This window comes from Rhinolophus sinicus, linkage group LG10, assembly GCF_036562045.2.
Source record: "Rhinolophus sinicus isolate RSC01 linkage group LG10, ASM3656204v1, whole genome shotgun sequence".
Taxonomy (NCBI): domain Eukaryota; kingdom Metazoa; phylum Chordata; class Mammalia; order Chiroptera; family Rhinolophidae; genus Rhinolophus; species Rhinolophus sinicus.
Genome location: NC_133759.1, coordinates 58,948,380 through 58,966,642, shown reverse-complemented (window position 1 = coordinate 58,966,642; position 18,263 = coordinate 58,948,380). Strand labels below are relative to the sequence as shown.

General features: G+C 40.5%; 1 protein-coding gene across 19 annotated transcripts in view; it reads left to right on the top strand.

The window, feature by feature from the left end:
- The window catches only part of MAGI1 (membrane associated guanylate kinase, WW and PDZ domain containing 1), a 592,032-nt gene that overhangs the window by 362,660 nt on the left and 211,109 nt on the right, over positions 1 to 18,263 (top strand). The gene's annotated exons all lie outside the window — the stretch shown is intronic.

The window sequence follows — 18,263 nt, the reverse complement described above, 5'->3', positions numbered from 1 at the left end:
GTCTGATTATTACATTGTTTTGTACACCTGAAACTAATAAAAATAAAAAAAGCCAAGAATTGGAACAAAGAAATGAATCATTCATATTGTGGCATAGGGTTCTCCATCCTACATAAGGTATCTATTTTAACAGGTGGCTTAAATGTGGTGCTTCTAGAAGCACCCTATATAATAGCATGTTCTGCCATCTCAGTTTCATGAGTAGGGACGCATTTATATGCTTTGGATTTGTTCTTGTACTTTTGATAGTGCTTAGCCTGGCACTGCATCCATAGAAAATGCTTTAAAACGAGTGTCTGTGCCAAGGGGATTTTCCCCTATGCTTGCTATATCACTTCTCATATACAGTTTCCTTTTCCAGCAAGTCTAAGCTGAGACATTTCCTGAATTGGACATGTTCTCTTCTCCTCAGGGCTAGAACATTCAGGTGTGATGGGCTTTCACATATGGTGGACTGGAAAGGCTGGCAGGCTCTACCACTTACCAGTTTTGTTGACTTGGGCAGATGCCCTACGTGTTCTGGGACTCCATTTTCTCATCACCATATTGATGTTTATGAGCCGTGAGCACGGCCCTTCAGTTACGCTCCTCTTTCTTCATGCCACCTTTCCTTCCGCTTTCTAACATGACTTCTCAAGCCCCACCTTCTCCCTTCTCTCTTTTCAGGTTCTCTTTAGGTTTTGGTCCTTATTTATATGATTCTCTCTCTTTTTAAATGATTTTTTTAATGATTTATAGGATTCTTTTGGGTGGGGGGGATAAGGTAAGTTAAAAATTGATTTTCAAACATTTGTTGAGTAACAACCCAACACTGTAGGCGAGAACATGGTAAAGGCTAATAATTGGACCATCTAGCCAATCACAGGCAGGCTTGAAACAGCACATTCTCTGCCTAGTCCCAGCACTAGCTAATTCCCCAATGTTATTTTTCTTTGTGTTTTTTATTATATGTTATTACCCTAATTGCCACTGTATATTTGCTGAGTAGATGCAGTCACTGGAGAAAAAAAAAAAAGAAAAACTACCAACTTAAAAGCTCGTAACACTGGATTTGATTCATATGTGTCTGTTAATAGACTCATATACATGGTTTGGCTGGTGTTCTTTACTCCAAGGTTCTCAGGAGTGTAGAAAAAGAGAAAGCCATAGGAGTTTAAATTTAAATTTAATTAGAGTTGATGTAATTTATAACCTTCTTATGAAAACATGTTAGACCAACCTCACTGCTTCATACTGACATCTATCATTAATCGAATGGTTACTATATGTACCAGGCACTGTGCTAAGTGATTTACAAGTTTTGTCTTTTTAAACCTTCTCCAATCCCCAAGAGTCACAGTGTTATCATCCCTGTCTTATGAGTGTGGCAGTTGAGGTGTGGAGAGCTTAGGTAAGTGGCTTGTTCAAGCATGCGCAGTTTAATATGATGGAACCCGGATTCAAACCCACTTCTAACTGCCTCCAAGAGTCCAAGCTCTTGCTTCATTTCTCTGGGTGCAGTCACCTTACAGACCATTTTAAAAATTAACATACTGAATGTAAAAAGAGTCTTTTCTTAATAACGTATGGATTAGTCCTTGGCTGGGTGTAGAATACTAAAATATCTATTTGGCAGCATGTTAATTTATTTAATTGCTTTATAATTTTAGCTGACATTTTTCATCAAGATTTGTTGCAATTATAAGGCAATTCCACAGCAATTTCTGTAGGGACATGGAAGTTTTCACATTATCCTCATCCGCTATTATTTATTTTAAGAGATGGTTTTACCAAATTGTAGTTTCCCAAGAATCATTCAAGTCAAGAGAGTGGAGTACAACATGTTTTTAAAGAAACCTTCTAGATCAAATGTATCCCATAAAAATATGTATAAATAAATTTTCCAACTTCTGTAATGGATTATGTGCATTTATGATAAGATCCAAATAAGGTTACTTCACCAGTTACACTCTTGATGGACATACCTGAAGTCCATGTGAAATTAGCTATCCTAAATGATTACCTTAAATTTAAACAATGAAATGTCAGTGTTATTTCAGCCAAAATATGAGTAGACTTATTAACCACCCAATGATATACCTTCCTATTGCATTTAAGATTAACCAATTACATATCCCTATGACAAATGAAACTTGTTCTCGAATGGCTGCAAAACATTAAAAATGGTTAAAAATATATTATGTGTGGGGAGAGAGAAAGAGAACAAATGACAAGCCAGTAGGTTAAAATATTAGGTGAACATGGATTCTTTGTACTGTTCTTATTTTTGCAACTTTATGTAAGTTAAAATTATTTCCAAATAAAGTATTTTCAAAATAAATCCATACCAAAAAAATGTTAAAAAGCAACCAGTATAATTTGGGGAGAGAGGATTATATGCGAGTGTTATGTTTTTGTTTCCCCTCCCTTATTAATATTGGTGTTTTTAGCCTATAATTGAAATGTTTGTTAGTGCTTTGATAGATTTTATCTATTAAAGTATAGAATACTAGCCTGGAAGACATTGTGCATATATTAAAACAAAAATCTAACACTTATGGAATCCCAAGTGTATGCTAAGTGTTTTAATTATAGTTCTTTCTCATTTAATCCATATAGAAATCCTACTTAGTAAGTACTATTATTCTCATTTCCAGATGAGGAAACTGAGGCATAGTAAGATCAAGTGACTTGCCTTACAGCTGTGGTGTGGGACTGGAACCTGGGCAGTGACGATGGATACTAGAGCTCCCACTAGTAATCACGTTTTATTTGCTCAGGCTGTGTACATCTACTTGTATGTAGGCTTTTTTTATAAAATAAATTAGGAGAAATGATTTTAAGTGGATCCTAAATATCTGCTCATGAGATTCTAGGTGAATATAAAAGTATAATAATAATAGTTATTATTATTACTAACATACTGAGTACTTGCCCTGTGCTAGGTTTTATTCTGTATTAGCATAATAACACCTTTGATCCTCACAACAATCCTGTAATATAGATGCTGTTACTCACCACGTTTAAGAAACAAAAAGGTTAAATAACTTGCTCAAGGTGTCACAGTTAATAAGTGGTAAAGCAGTGCTGTGTTGTTCAAGTATAGCTCTAGAAAAGATGAAAAACCAACAACAAAGAAAAAGAATCAGTAACTAAACATATTTCCTTTTTTGGGGGGTGGGGTGTCTTCTGTTATTCTTTCTATGATCACATCAAAGCCATTACATTGCACAACTTTAGGGGGCACTGTGTAGTTTGTAATCTATGTGAATGGTGGCTTCGACTAACTGTGTCGCTTTGTGCAGTGACTGAGTTCTAACAGTAGATACTCAGCTAGACATAAAGCCTGAGAGACAGAATCAAATCGCCATTCATTTGGGAGGTACAGCCTCAACCATGCTCTCCAAATATGGAGAAGTGGGTGCCTGATTCCAGTAAGGGTAATATCCACGGGATCCTTGAAGACTAGAAGCCCAATCCAATCCAGTTACGAAATTTCTCCATTCTTAGTGCATCTAATTAAAGGCTGGGGACAGTATTACCGTGTTTCCCTGAAAATAAGACTGGGTCTTATATTAATTTTTGCTCCAAAAAGTACATTAGGCCATATGTTCAGGGGATGTCATCCTGAAAAATCATGCTAGGGTTTATTTTCCGGTTCGGTCTTATTTTCAGAGAAACACGGTAGAATTGGATCTTATTGGGTAGTAACTATTATTTCTTTTCATTTTTTTTCCATCAGTCAGTTGATCCCTCTACTCACCCAGCCATTCTGCATGTATTCTATTTATCTGTCCATTTAACAAGCGTGTATTGAATACTACACCCTATGAGCAGGTCACATTCCAGCCCTCGGAGAGTTTACAGTAGCGTGGGGAAGAGAAACAAGAAGCAGCCACAATGGAGTAGGGTAAATCCCATGGTGGGGCAGGCCCGGGACTGTATGACATACAAGGACAGGTACCAACCGCCGTCTTGAGACCAGCAAAACAGGGTGATCGGGAAGTGAAATAGATGCCAAAGGAGAGGCAAGATAAAGCAGTGGAACCTCTTTCCCGGGGAAAATCAGGAAAGGTCTACCCATGTGACCATGGGCAGGTGACTCCCCTTAACATGTCTAGGCTTGCTTCATCTTGGAAAAGGACTCTATTTATTAGCGGCATAATATCATAGCTGCATTAAGCATGCTCACCTCCAGGCCCAGTCTCCAGTCTTCTTAGGACCTCCGAAGGGTTGAGAGACCACTTACATTTTTGAGTCTCTTGAAATGTTTAAAAACAGTAACAACAAAGCCCAATGCAGCAGCAAAAGTTAGGACATGGTTTTAATGCTTACATGTAAAGCTTTTAACATACACATAGCAATGCGTTATAATTGTGCTATTCACTAATGGTAAGATGTACGAAACATTAACTCAAGGTACACTGAAGTCAGTATAGTTTGGTAATAGACCCCAAGTTTAAATATCTTTCATGCCTTTTAGTATATCTTTATAAGTGTAGACATAACTGTAGGCGTCACTTTATTTGAAAAGAACAAAAGTCTAAATTTGAGGCCCTTCGTGATGAGGAGACCTGGGTCAAATGACCTTGCCCCTTCCTGCCCTTGGCAACCTCAGCAGCTATGGGGTGCTGTGGGGAGACACCTGTGCAGCAAGGCTTGGCTATTTCAGATCCAGCTTCATTTGCTTGTTAATGGAAGAAACCTTTTAGCAAGGGTAAGTGGTAGATAGACTAGACTACCTGAAAAAACAAGGTGGGCCCAACCAGAACCCGTTTTCCCAGGGCCCAGCCTTGTTGGTGCATTTCTCGTCACTTCTGTCATCAGAAGGAAAACTCTTTATTCCTTGGACCGTTTCTTCTGAGGTTGCCATAGTTCTAGTTGGGGTTTCCCTATTGTCATGATCTGCCTGTTAGAAGTGGGGCCATACTATTGTCTTAAATGCTTTGCTTTGAAAAGTGAGACAAAATTTTGTTGTACTAGAAATGAAGTCATTTTCAAGGTCAACAAGCTGCTGACCTATGAAAGATTTATTCCTTTGGCTTTCTAATTGTACTTGCTGTACATAAATGAACTTGACATTTTTCTCCTTCCCAATCTCATGTGATAAAATCATTACAAACAGTCCTTATAGGATTGCCAGGAGTTACAACATCTGTATTCTCTGTTTTCATCGTCAATTGATTTGAGGGATGCACATTTCTTATTTCCATCTCTATATGTTTTTGCAGCCTCAACTTCACTTAATTAGTGATTTGAGGCCGGGGGTGAAGAACACCACATCTATTTCAATGGAATTGTGGGGAAAAATTGTTGCCTGAGTTGTAGATAAAATATTCTTTGCATGTATGCTATGACTTGAAAATGAGACATCGCATAAAAGCATCAGGTGGACTGAAATTCGGTAAGTTCTGACGCTGTTGCCTGCTTGACTATAGCTGATTCTGGGAATCTACAGGAAGGTCATTTGACCCAGCTCTCTTAGGTGTTTCTCTAGGAGATAGAAACTTGTGGCTAATATGAGTCTGATTGAGTTTCACGTTTGCTGCTCAGTCTAGCCCTCTCATAGGCCACCTGCTGAAAGGTGGGCATCCAGCCTCCTTCATTATGCTGGAGTTAGATACCTCATGCACACCCTGTGGTCTGGGGTCCTGTGGGGGAATTCTGTGTCTTCTCAGTTCACAGTAGATGTGGATCATATGCAAACTGAGAAGCACATGGTCGGATATAACTAAAAAAATATGTTATCTCTAAGGAACATTGAGTAGTTGAAAAAAACCCAACTTGTTGATATAACACTCATTGTTTTGTTATGAATTCATATTATATGCTTTAGGGGACTGGCCTGGCACATCATCTTTCTCTCTCCCTTCCTCTGTTCTTTCCTCCCTCCCACTCTCCTCCCCTCCCTTCATTTCCTTCTCCCTGTCTCTCCCTCTCCTTCCACCACAAACTGGTCCGTTCCTTCCCCTTGTCTGGCAGTATAGCATGACAGTTACTGGAGCTAGGCATATTTGGGTTCTAACAGAGTTTTTAAAGCAACATTTAAGGTATAAAACGTATATAATAAGTTATATAAATCTTAAGCGCAGTGTTTGATGCATTTATATACACACATACACATGTGAACCCACATTTACATGCATGCATGCATCCATCCATCCCTCCATCATCCATCCGTCCATCCATCCATCCATCCATCCATCCATCCATCCATCCATCCATCCATGTGACCATTACCCAGAAAACTGTGAGCCTTTTAGCTGGCATCCTCCTGTCTTCTCCCATAAAACACTTCTCCTCCCTCTCAGAGGTAACCATTGTTTTGCCTTAGCACCCTAGGTTAATTTTGCCTGTTCTTGAACTTCATATAAACGGAATCATGCAACATGTATTCTTTTGTTCTAACTCCTTTAACTGGTAGTACTTCTGTGAGCTCCATCCGTATTGTTTGCATGTAGTGGCAGTTTGATTTTTTTATTGCTGTGTAGTCTTGCATCGTATGAATTATGAATATACCATGACCTGTTTATCCATTCTTCTGCTGATTTGAATTGTCTCCAGTTTTCAGCTCCTACTGGCTGCATTCTTACACAAGTAGACACATACTCAATCCCCACCTAGGAGCAGGAACGCCGGATCACAATGTAGGCATGTGTTAAGCTGCAACAGATATTTCCAAACTGTTTCCAAAGTGATTGTACTCATTGTACTCACGTTACACTGCGTGAGAGGTCCAGTTGCTCCTCATCCTCACCAACATTTGCTATTGATTTTCTGTTGTCCTGGTGGACAGTGGAATCGTGTTGTGATTTTCCTGATGTACAGTGATATTGAGCACCTTTTCAAATGCTTATTGTCTATTTGGATATCCTCTTTTGTGAAGTTCTTGTTCAAATCTCCCCCCCCCCCTTTTTTAAATTGGGTTGTTTGTCTTTTTCTTGCTGATTAATAGAAAGAGCTAGGTTTTAAATTCCAACTCTGTTTCTTATTCGCTGTGTTGGGACAGGTTGCCTAAACTTTTTGAGCTTCACCTATAGGATGGGTCGGTAATACCTGCTTTATAGATTGTGGTAAGAATGATATGAGGAAATGCATGTTAATCACTAAGCGTAGTTCTAAGCACAAAGAAGGCATGGATGACTGGTATCTAAATTGAAAAATAAATGTATTCTGACATTAGATGCACAGCCCGTTAAGGTATTCTAATATTGTTTTCTTCCTTCTCTTTCGTCTATGCCATCTTCTTTTTACAGAAGGAAAGGCAGTGGCCATGTACATAATACACAGTAGGTGAGAGTGATGGATTTCTTACAAGGGAACACTAGAAGTCAGATCTATTCTCCTAAGAAATTTGTCTTTGCAACAGGGACAAATGAGAACCAGAAGAGAATTTTTGAAAAGGAGAGAATAAGATAAAATGTAGACGTAGGATCCTAAGTAGTGGTGAGGAGCATGCCTTTTTAAATTTTCTCTTCTGCCCTTGTCAGTTAGCTTCTTGGAGACTTAGTTTCCTCATGTGCAAAATCGGGGTAACGACACCTCCCATAAAAGGGCTGTGGTGAGGCCTCACAGGCACTGCATCCCTGGGGTGACCGTGGTCGTGGTGCTAGTGCTGGCGGTGATGGCGATGCTGGTGATGGTGCTGAATGTGCCGCTTCTGTTAGCCCACATGTTGCCAGTCCAGTGAAAAGCTGCTTCAGGGGCAGAGGCAGTGGCAGTTTCAGAGAGTAATGTGACTGCCCCAGGAGGTGCATAGGTCGGAGAGGAGCACCGAGTCCTCTGCCCTGGGAGGACCCAGTGTAGGACGTCCATTTGTACACTAGATTTGTGTATGCTGGAGATGACCTGGACATCCCAAACCGTGTTACAGTGAGTTCTGTTACTCATCGAGTATGTATCTCCAACGTACATAGAAGTCAGAATGGAAAACAAATCATAGTGGCACAGGCGGTTATGGACACTTGACTTAAAGCACCCATATCGGCATTGACCAGAAGCTGGGTTTCAAGGGGCCTGCCTGGAGCACTGCTTTCAGGGCACTGAGAAGCACGGGGTCTGGTCACTGAGTAAGCGCAGGCTTTGGAGAGGGACACACCGGGTTTCACTCACTGCCCCTCCTTTCTCTGGCTTTGTGATCTTGGAGAAGTTACTTCCCTGAGGTTTCCTAACTCATAACATCGGGACAATAGTATCATCCCCATAGAATTGTTGTGAGAGTTACATGACATAATGCATGAGAAGCACCAGGTGAGGTCCTCGCACACAGTAGGTGTTAGAGCTGCAGAAATAGATCCATGCATCTGATGAATAGAACTGCACACTCTGTGTCTATTTCCATGACAACTATTTAGCGAGCAGAATGGAGTGTTGCAGAGCAGGAGGAAGGGAACTTTTCAGTGTGACCATCTTCTACGGGGTAGGGCTTGCTACACCTCGTCTCTGTCATGGGTAAAAATAGGCTTTATTGCAGACGTTGGTCTCTGTAATTCTGCTGCCCAAATGCGTGGTGTTTATCAGAGTGATTCCAACTGAGATCAGCCTACTGTATAACAAACAGGAGGCTGAGTTGGGCAATTTATCATTTACTGACACAGCACACTGATGGGCACATTCAAATGGTAAGTGCATATGGTGGGCTTATTTGTTCTTTCCCCCTCATTAACGCTGATCTGCTAAAAGCCCGTTAGCATACTCTTTAGGTAGGACAGGCTCCCTGGAAGCATCTCATTGGAATGCAAGGGCTAGTTTTTCTTTTATTGCCAACTCCTGTGCTCTTCATCACTGGGACTTTGTGTGTCTGCAAGAAGACGAGCACCCCTCAGGTGGTGATGGCCTCTAAGAAGCGCAGGTGCCTTTCACATCACACGTCCTGGCAAGGATCAAATCTGTATTTCATGCCCCCTTCACTTATTCATTGTGACCAATTTATTCAGAAGTTCAGTTGGCTAGTAAATGAGTGTCGTGAAAAGTTCTAACGTGCACATGGTGACCATACTATTGGGAATCCCAATTTGTGTCCCGACGCCAGTGAGAGTCAAATACCAAAAGATGATACGGTGGGCTCCATGTAGGTTGCACAGTTTTAAGGACAGAGGGATGTGGTCTTTTGTAAAACAGGCCATTTGTAGAGAGAGCTAGTCACTATAAATATAAAGGGTCAGTTTTGACAATGTCCCTTTTGCAATAAAAGTTTAAAGTTCTTGGAACTTTCATCTTTGACGTTGTCATTGCAGAATCATTCTTCTCTCATTACCTATCTTAAATTGCATATTTGCATTTCATGAGCCATTTTCAGGCATAACAGCTGGAGGCTTGCTTTTTCTGCATTTTCTTGGGAAACCCATAAAAAAACTGATTTGAGTACCATTCATGAGGATGGTCATCTTTCACACCTTGGAGAGAAGTAATGCTAGAATTGTGACACCTTAAGGTATATGTTTCATGTCTGTTCTATTTCCATTTCTTGTTGAAATTTATAGCCATGGGAATTCTTTTACTTCGTGTTTACTGTTTGGTTCCCCAACTGACTAAGAAAAGCCAGAGAATTGTCCATGGAGTTATTTTTTTCATAAAGGAGTAGTTATTTCCTCACACGTTCACTGCAAATCAAGTTAAATTCCACCTGAAAAACAGCATCTCAAGCTGTTGTTGTTGTTTTTAATGGTGGAAATCAAAGGTTATTATAAGGAAAATACCCAACTCTTAAATACCCAGTGCAGTAACTTATCATTTATCTTTGACAGATGAAAGTCATCATATTCCATAAACCATGAAAATAAACATCAGCAATAGCAACTCCCTGTATCATTCTTCTGTCATATGTTAATCTTATATTTAGGCCCCTCGGTCAATTTAAAAAGCATTAGCTATATTTAGGCACTTTTGTTTTCCTTCCTAACCAACAATATTTCCCTTAATAATCAAAAATATTTGTTATTTCTTAAATAATCCCTAGAAACTAATGTGACTATCTAAACATTTCCTAGGTAGAACTTTGCTGCAGAATCTAAACAACACAGCTTAAAATGTTATCATTGGAAGAGTGTTTTTCGTTTTTATCATTGTCTCTTTTGATCATATAAAACCACTATTTCTTGATTCTCTGATATATATTTTTTTCTGAATTTGAATTTAGATATATATATATATATTTTTTTTTTTAATGTGTTAGTTTCCCCCTCCCCGAAAATCTGTTAATCAAAGACGTATCTTATAATTAATGACATCTTAAAACAAAATTTATAAATATTGCAAGGCTATTGATACTATTTGTTAGTTCTGCTTTGACTTTATATTTAGGCTTTCAAATTAATCGTTTAGGAAACTTTAGTTCCTTAGGGATTTTGCCTCCAATTAGAATAATTTGCCACTAGGTGGTAATATTGCCTCCCTCTTAACTACCCTCCATGGTTCAGTCAATCAGACAGAAAATTTAATCCAAGCCTCAAGTGAGTACCTTAATTTTTTCATTTTAAATAATTGTTAAATTATTTTTTCTATTATGTAAGCAACATACACTTTTAAAATTAAGAATAAAAGCATCACAGTGAATTTCAACATCCTCTTTGACCATCCTACCCTAAAGCTGTTTTCTTGTGTCTTCCTCAGAGGTAACCATAGATCATCATTTTAAAATATTCCTCTGAGATCTTTTTGAATCATTCATAAATATGTATGAACTCATAGAAAATAGGTAATATATAGTAGGGAGAGAGTGTGTGTTTGGATTAACATAAAGGGTACTACACTCTTCTTTGAAGTCTTGTTCATAAAACATCCTGGCCTAGGACTTTTTTGTTGTTGTTTTGTTTTGTTTTGTTTTTTTCTCCCTTAAAGAAGCTGGGAAAAGGGAGGGGGAGATAATTTTCTAACTTTCTTTTACTTTAGTTATAGTCATTACCCTACTGAGGATTTCTGCTTCTTAAGATAGTATCATTAATTTATCCTAGAAAATGATCCATTTGTTCTAAATTTTGAAGTTAATCAGTGTAAAGTTGTACATGGCATTCCCTTATAAATGAAAATAAATGCCTTCTATATTTGTAATGATTTCTTTTTGTTCCTAAAATTCATTATTTGTGATTTTTTTTTTCTCCCTCCACTCAGGGTCATATTTGCCAAAGGTTTTCCAAATTTATTAGTTCTTTCATAAAAACAACTTTTTCTCTTGCTTTTTTATCTTTACTGCCTACAGTTTCCTATCTATATATCTACCTTAATTTCATTATGCTTTCTTTCTACATTTGAAAAACAGTTTTATTGAAATATAATTCACATCCAATATAATTCACACATTTAAAAGAAAACAACAGTGTTTTTTAGTATATTCAAAAGGTTGTACAACTGTCATTTAATTTTAGAATATTTTCATCACCTCAAAAAGAAACCCTGTCCCTATTAACTATTATACCATGTGTACCACCAACTCCCACAGCTCTAGGTAATCACGAATCTACTTTTTGTTTTTATAAATTTGCCTATTCTGGTCACTTCATATAGATGGAATCGTGCAATATGTTACATTTTGTGTCTGGCTTCTTTTACTTAGCATAAGACTTTCAAGGTTCATCCATGTTATAGCAGGTATCAGTACTTCATTCTTTTTTATGACTGAATAATAGTCCATTGCATTGGATATACCACATTTTGTTTATTCATTTGGCAGTTGATGGACATTGGTTTTTTTCCCCCCAGTTTTGGGCTGTTATGAATAATGTTGCTATGAACATTTGTGCACAATTTTTTATGTAGATGTATGTTTATATTTCTCATGGGTATATACTACAGAGTAAACTGCTGGGTTATATTGTAACTCTGTTTAACTTTCTGAGGAATTGCCAAACTATTTTCCATTACATTCCTATGTATGAGAGTTCCAATTTTCTATGCTCACCAATACTTGACTTTTTAATGACAGCCATCCTACTGGATATGAAGTATCTCATTGTGGTTTTGATTTGCATTTCCTTAATGACTAATGATATTGTGTATCTTTTCATATGCCTGTTGTCCACCTGTGTGTCATATTTGGAGAAATGTCTATTCATTTGCCCATATTTAAATTGGGTTATTTGTCCTTTTATTGTTAAATTGTAGGGGTTCTTTATATTAATATATTCTAGACACAAGTCACTTGTCAGATATATGATTCACATTTTCTTCCATTCTGTGGATTGACTGTTCACTTTATTGGAAATATTGTTTTCAGCACAAAACTTTCTAATTTTGAAGTAGTATAATTTATCTGGTTTTTCTTTTGTTGCTTATACTTTTGATGTCATTGTCTAGCCCAAGGTCATAAAGACTTGCTCCTGGTTTCACCTAAGAGTTTTATAGTTTTAGGTCTTACATTTGGGTTTATGATCCTTTTTGTGTATGGTGTGAGGTTGGGGTCCAATTTCATTCTTTTGCATGTGGATATCTAGTTGTCCCAGCTCTGTGTTGAATTTTCTACCGTTTTAAAAGTTTATTTCATTTTTATTTGTATAGCTTCATGAGTAGAAAGAATAATTCATTGATTTTCACTGTCTTCTCTACTAAACACATTTAATGCTATAATTTTATTCTGTGTAGGAATTTAGTTGACATCCCAAAGATTTTATTTCATTATTTCTGTTAACGTTTGCCTTCTTTTTTCTGTTAACGTTTGCCTTCTTTTTTCTGTTAATGTCTATTTTTATTCCATTTTACTTTGTGAGTATGGCCTGCATTATGTCAGTTCAACATAACTTTATTCAAAGGACATTTCTATCAGCAAATAACAGTAAAGCCAGCTACGTAGATATACCATACTTCTTTGTTACATCTAACAGTGCTAGGTACTTGGTGTGTGTTCAATACACATTTGTGGAAAGACATATGCTGAGCAACCTGTTAGAAGAAATCCACACCTAAGTGTTAGAAGTGATTGACATGGCACTTTTCTCTGTGCCAGGTACTTATCTCAGTGCTTTGCCCTGTATTCACTCAGTCTTCATAACAATCCTATGAGGAAGGAGCTCTTTATTCCCATTTTCCAGGTGAGAAAGTAGAGGTGTTGCATGGTAAAGTCTCTTACTCCACGATTCCTACCGAGAAAGAGACAGGGGTGGCTTTTGAAACAGCCTCATGAGTGGTCACATTTCCACAACATTTAAGTGGTCTGAGTTGTAATCATTTCTCTGGATGTCGTAAGCATTCACATTGCTTTGGATGTGTTCAATGAGGGAAATTCTTGGCAGTTTTCTCGCAGTTGTTTGTTAAAAATTGTTAGTAAAGAAGTGTGGACACTTCCCTGCCACTCTACACTGTGCCATCCACACACTGCATAGTTTGACCTTCAGGGTTCTAGGTCAGGCAGCCCTGGAGGAAAGCTAGCCCAAGACCTATTGGGTTTAATTTTGTGTGTGTAACAGCAGAACCTTCAGAAGTGCAGTTAAGCATGTCTCCTGGCTTATGCTAGAGACCACACAAGCTCAGAGAGGCTCTGCTTTTGAGAGCAAGTGCGTACTCTGATAAGAACACAGTAGATTTTCAGGAAGTCTTTTACTTGTGCTTTAGTTATGCAGAGAGAAACCTGGTCTTTGGAGCTCTGATAGAAAATAAGTTGTTATTGTTAGGGATATTTCCAAACCAAATGAGGGCTATTTTTTCTCCCCCTATTGAAGATTGGAAAGCTGCATTCTTAAATACTTACTGAAGAAAAGTTTCCTTCTTTCTTTCATAAAGAAAATGGCTTTTGTATTTTTGTTCTTTTCAGTGCAGTCTCTAAGCAGCTTCCTTGCAAAAAAACAATTTAATTTATACTGCACAATCATTTTCTTGTGGAAAACTAATAAAATACAAATTCTTCTTTTTAGCATTAGGTTGTGGCTAAAGATTTTCGAAAGTTTTAAGTAGAACTGCTTTTATTTTCTTTTTTGATGATGACTGAGAAGGGAAATGATGTAAATGTTCTCATGTATGATGTACATGGTTGATAAGACACTGTTCCCTTAAGTTTATTATTTCTCTCAAACAAAACAAAAATACAAGCAAATACTTCATGCTCAGATCTCAAGGCTTTTCCTCCTTCTTACAAGTAGATGTGAACCAAGAATGAAGCAAAGGAATCTGTTTTTTCTTCCAAGGCTTCTCCTTTCCTTTTTGTGGCAGGTCGAGTAACGTGTGGGGTGCTGGTGTCTCATTTTGCTAACCAAAGCCCTGGGAGCTGTTGCAGTTTGCAGGTCCCACAGAAGTACAGGATGGGGGCTTTCATTGTGTGCAGACACTTTACGCAGAGATAGTCATAATAATAATGATAGTAACAGCAGGTGACATTTAGTGAACACCTTTTTTGTATGATGAGCTGTGCCAGGCACTTGGTATATGTTATCCTCACAACAAGTAGTCCTTTCTGTTCCATCTTTTATACATGGAGAAACAGGTGCAGACCTGGCACGTAACTTACCCACAGTCACACAACAGGAAAGTGGATAGATGGGGCTGGAACTCAGTGAGTCTGACTACGGAATTGAGTCATGAATGATCAGAAGGACAAGTGGCATTAGGAATGCAGTCCTTCCACTACCTGGGTTGTTCAGGGAATAGACAGATGGACAGACAGACATATACACAGTGACTGTTCACTGAGTAACAAATGTGTAGGAACACATTTTATTTTCTCATCTGCTGTAAAATCCAGCTGATGCTGCATTGGAGGGAAAGATCTGTTACCTTGTTGTTTGAATGGCTCTGCTGTCCTATCACCTTTTTCTGCTCTCATTCTTAAGACTGTTTTCCCATCAGATGAAAGCAGGACCATCACCTATTTTGAATATAGGGTTCGCATTGCCCTTCCCCTCCCCACCCCCCATGAGGAGAAATGTCCCTTACTTCTGGCTTCCTCCTTTGCTATTTTCTTATTATTCTTCACCTCAGAGCCTCTTCCAGCCCCTTTGTTTTCTTCTGTTCAAACTGCAGTAGTGAATTCCTGGAGGCTGGTTGCACGTGAGTCTGTAACACCTGGGTTAGAGAAAGGCAGACAGTGGACTGACTTCCTCCCTGACAGCCGTGGGCATTCTCTGCCTTATGACAAGGAGTGGCTTCCGCAGCTACCACGGACTGACCACTGGACCGTAGAGAGCTTACCTGTCCAAAGCCAGAGGTCTCTGAATAAAGTTTTCTCACTAGGGAGGGTGAGTAGGGGAGAGATGTCTCATCAGAAACAGAATGGAAACAATACGACTGGGCTCGCACAGATTCTTTTAAAGAGTGGGCTTAGATGACATAGGGATACCCAGTAAGGGAAAAGCTTGATTCTGTACCACTCTATCCTTAATTCCTGAAGGGTCTGTTCCTTGAAAGTGGGTTCTTCAAATTAATATTCTAAGCCTCTCCTTCACCTTTATCTTAATTCCAAGGAAAACCATATCAAACCAGAGAGTTATAGTATTATCTTTGAAATCCCCTCCAGAGTTGGAGAAGAAGCAGCAGGGTAGAAGTGGGTCCCACAGGACGGCACCCGGAACCCTTCTGCCCCGGCTCTTGTGGAGTCAGGGTTGCACCCCTAACCAGGAGCGTTCCCACCTTCATCCATCCAGCCTCCTGCACCTTGCTAGTAGAGCAGCCCCATTTCCCACCTGTCCTTGGCCCGAGGACTCCCCCCAGGACCATGCGGGCGATGGGGACCTGACCTGCCCGGGCAGCGAAGCAGTGCCGCCCGCTCAGCCCCGGCCTGCCCTGCAGGTGCGGCCCTAATTCCCCCGGCCTAGATATCCGGCAGCCTCTAGGAGCCCGGGCTCTGTGATGTAATGCTCTTTTTTCACACTCGCGGCTTAAATACAGATGGAAATTGTTGTCATGTGTTAGAAATGTCGCCAGTAAAATAAAAGGCGCAGGCTTGGGCATCTTCTCTCCCTTCTCGCACCGTCAGCTGCTCCTGCCACCATCGCCTTCTTCCCTCGCAAAATCGCGCTGTGGTCAGGTGGCCGAGGCACCCCCAGCTCGCCTAGGAAGGGGTTCGGATCCCACCCCCACCCCACCCCCTCTCTTTACAGCCGCTGCGGAGCCGAGGACCAGCGTGGTGGGAGGCTCTTTCAGGCTCACAAAGGGAAGGATTAATCTTGGCGATTGGGCTGGGGTTCGCAGGCAAGTACGGTGGTCCACGGTCGCCTTTTGCCGTCACCCGCCGCCCCCTGCCCATCTCTGGATTCGAACGCTCCGCCGCTGGAGGAAGGCTGGGGACAGGCAGACAGCGGCAGACGCGCCCTGCCGCCCCAGGTTTGCGCTTGGGTTGTGGGGACATCCATGGAGGTGAAGATGCCGTGCGCGGTGTGTGGACCAGGGAGGAGGGCGGGAAGAAACCGGGCCAGCTTGGAGGGCCAGATGGCTGCGGCTGTGTTTTAATTCACCGGGCAGGCCCGTTTGGCCGGGCAGGGTGGGAGGGGGAGGGGGAGAAAAAAATCAGGGGTCAGTGGGTAGGGAGAGGCCGGGCTCTGGAGCAGATGCCTGGCGAACAATGGGGCTTTTGAAGGGGATGCTGGAGGAAGTGTGGCGTGCGCTTTGTATTGCCTCCTCCGCATTGCAGGTTGGAATCGGGCAGCTAAATTTTAATGAAGTGCATTCCAAAGTGTGCTCGTCAGCCTGGGCTTTCAGAGTGAGGGGCTCGGCTGAATGGGGACTGGGGGTGGGAGGGAAAGGGGGCCGGTGAAATGAGTTCCTGATGGATGGTAAAGGAGGAGATGAAAGCCTGCTCAGTGTGGAGGGCAGGGGAAGAGAGGGGGGGAAATCAATACATCCCCTTGCATATTAATAGGCTCCAGCAGGTGTTGGTAAATGTATGTTGCTGCATTGTTCAGGCGCCCAGGCTGGGGAAGGCGGGTAAAGGGAAAGCTGCCTCTCCCGGTTGCAATGGGCAAATGCCTTTGCACTTTGGAGGGCTTTGCAAGCTCCGGGGAATTAATAAAGGAAGAAGGAACAGCGATCCTCACGCCCCTTCCCACTTCCCCCATTTTTAAAAGAGAGAATGTACTTGCAGAAGGCTTTTTAAGTTTGCTTCCTGGAAATTAACATGTGTCTATGAGACCACTGTCTCGTGTAGGTAAGATATGCATGTCTGTGAGCATCCAGAAAATAGAGAGCCTAAGCTAGAGTCCGACTTGCTGAGCTGAGAGGCTAGTCTCCCTGTGGCTCCTTTAAGGGAATGGGCCAAGCCAAGAAGGCTGGGGGATTTGTAAGTCCTAATTCTAACTGCCCTGGGTACCTGAGTGTGAGGAAGCTGTCATGTCCGTGGTGGTGGTACATTCACTTTGTCTCACACAAAGGGGGTGGGTTTATGCCGGAGCCAAATCATTTGAGGGCATGTGCAGCATTATTTATAAGGATTAGGTATTTTTCTCTTTCCTAGAGTTTACCATGCTTAGGGCTCTGTCAACTGAGAATCATTTACGAGACTACTTAGGAGTGTGTGCTGGCCAAATCACCCTCACTGGGTTTTGTTGTTTGTTTGTTTGACAGTGCCTCTGGAAGAAGTATTCAGTGCTTTCAAGTGGTTCAGACATTTTTGTTGGGGGTTCAGATAGAACTGGAAGCTTTTGCAGAGGGCATTATGACTTTTTATATTAAAAATATTTCAGTTTGAGTGTATATACGATGTACATGAACCCATGTATATGCACTTGGTAACCCACAGAATAACATATTGTCTTTCTGGCTCTGGGAAAATAAATGCATTTCTTAGTTGAGAATAGCTTGTCTTTCATCATCTGTAAGGCTATATTACCTTCTGAAAATTGGTGTTTTATGATAACTTTGGAAGCTCTCAAGTATTGATTGGATATGCTCTTAGGTCCTTTTCATGATTTAACTTGTACTGTAACTCGTCAACAAGACGCAACTCATCACTTGCCAGTGAATTTTAATGCTGTTGAAAGCTTTAGCAGAGTAATGGTTATCAACAGAGCCTGGATCCCTCCATTTCTCAATTGAGCAAACAGAAGCCGTCTGCTATTGACTCCCAAAGCCTTTCCTCTGTGGGTTTTGGGTGAGGGGATGGGGCCCAGGGAAAGGATCCCTGCTGAGGACACTGGTCTCTAACCCCCCTACCCCACACCCCACCAACTTAAATCATGTAGGTTACCATTTGCATTGCTGTGTGGTTTCTTTCTTAGGCTGCATATTTCAAGCTGTATTTCTGTGGCAGCATTTAAAAAACAATGTTTGGGTTTTCATGATTGGATTTGTTGTGTTTGTAATAAAGAGGTGTAGGGTCCGCTTATTGTTCTTTTCACTTAATTATGGTTCTTGAATGGTCTGTTATTACC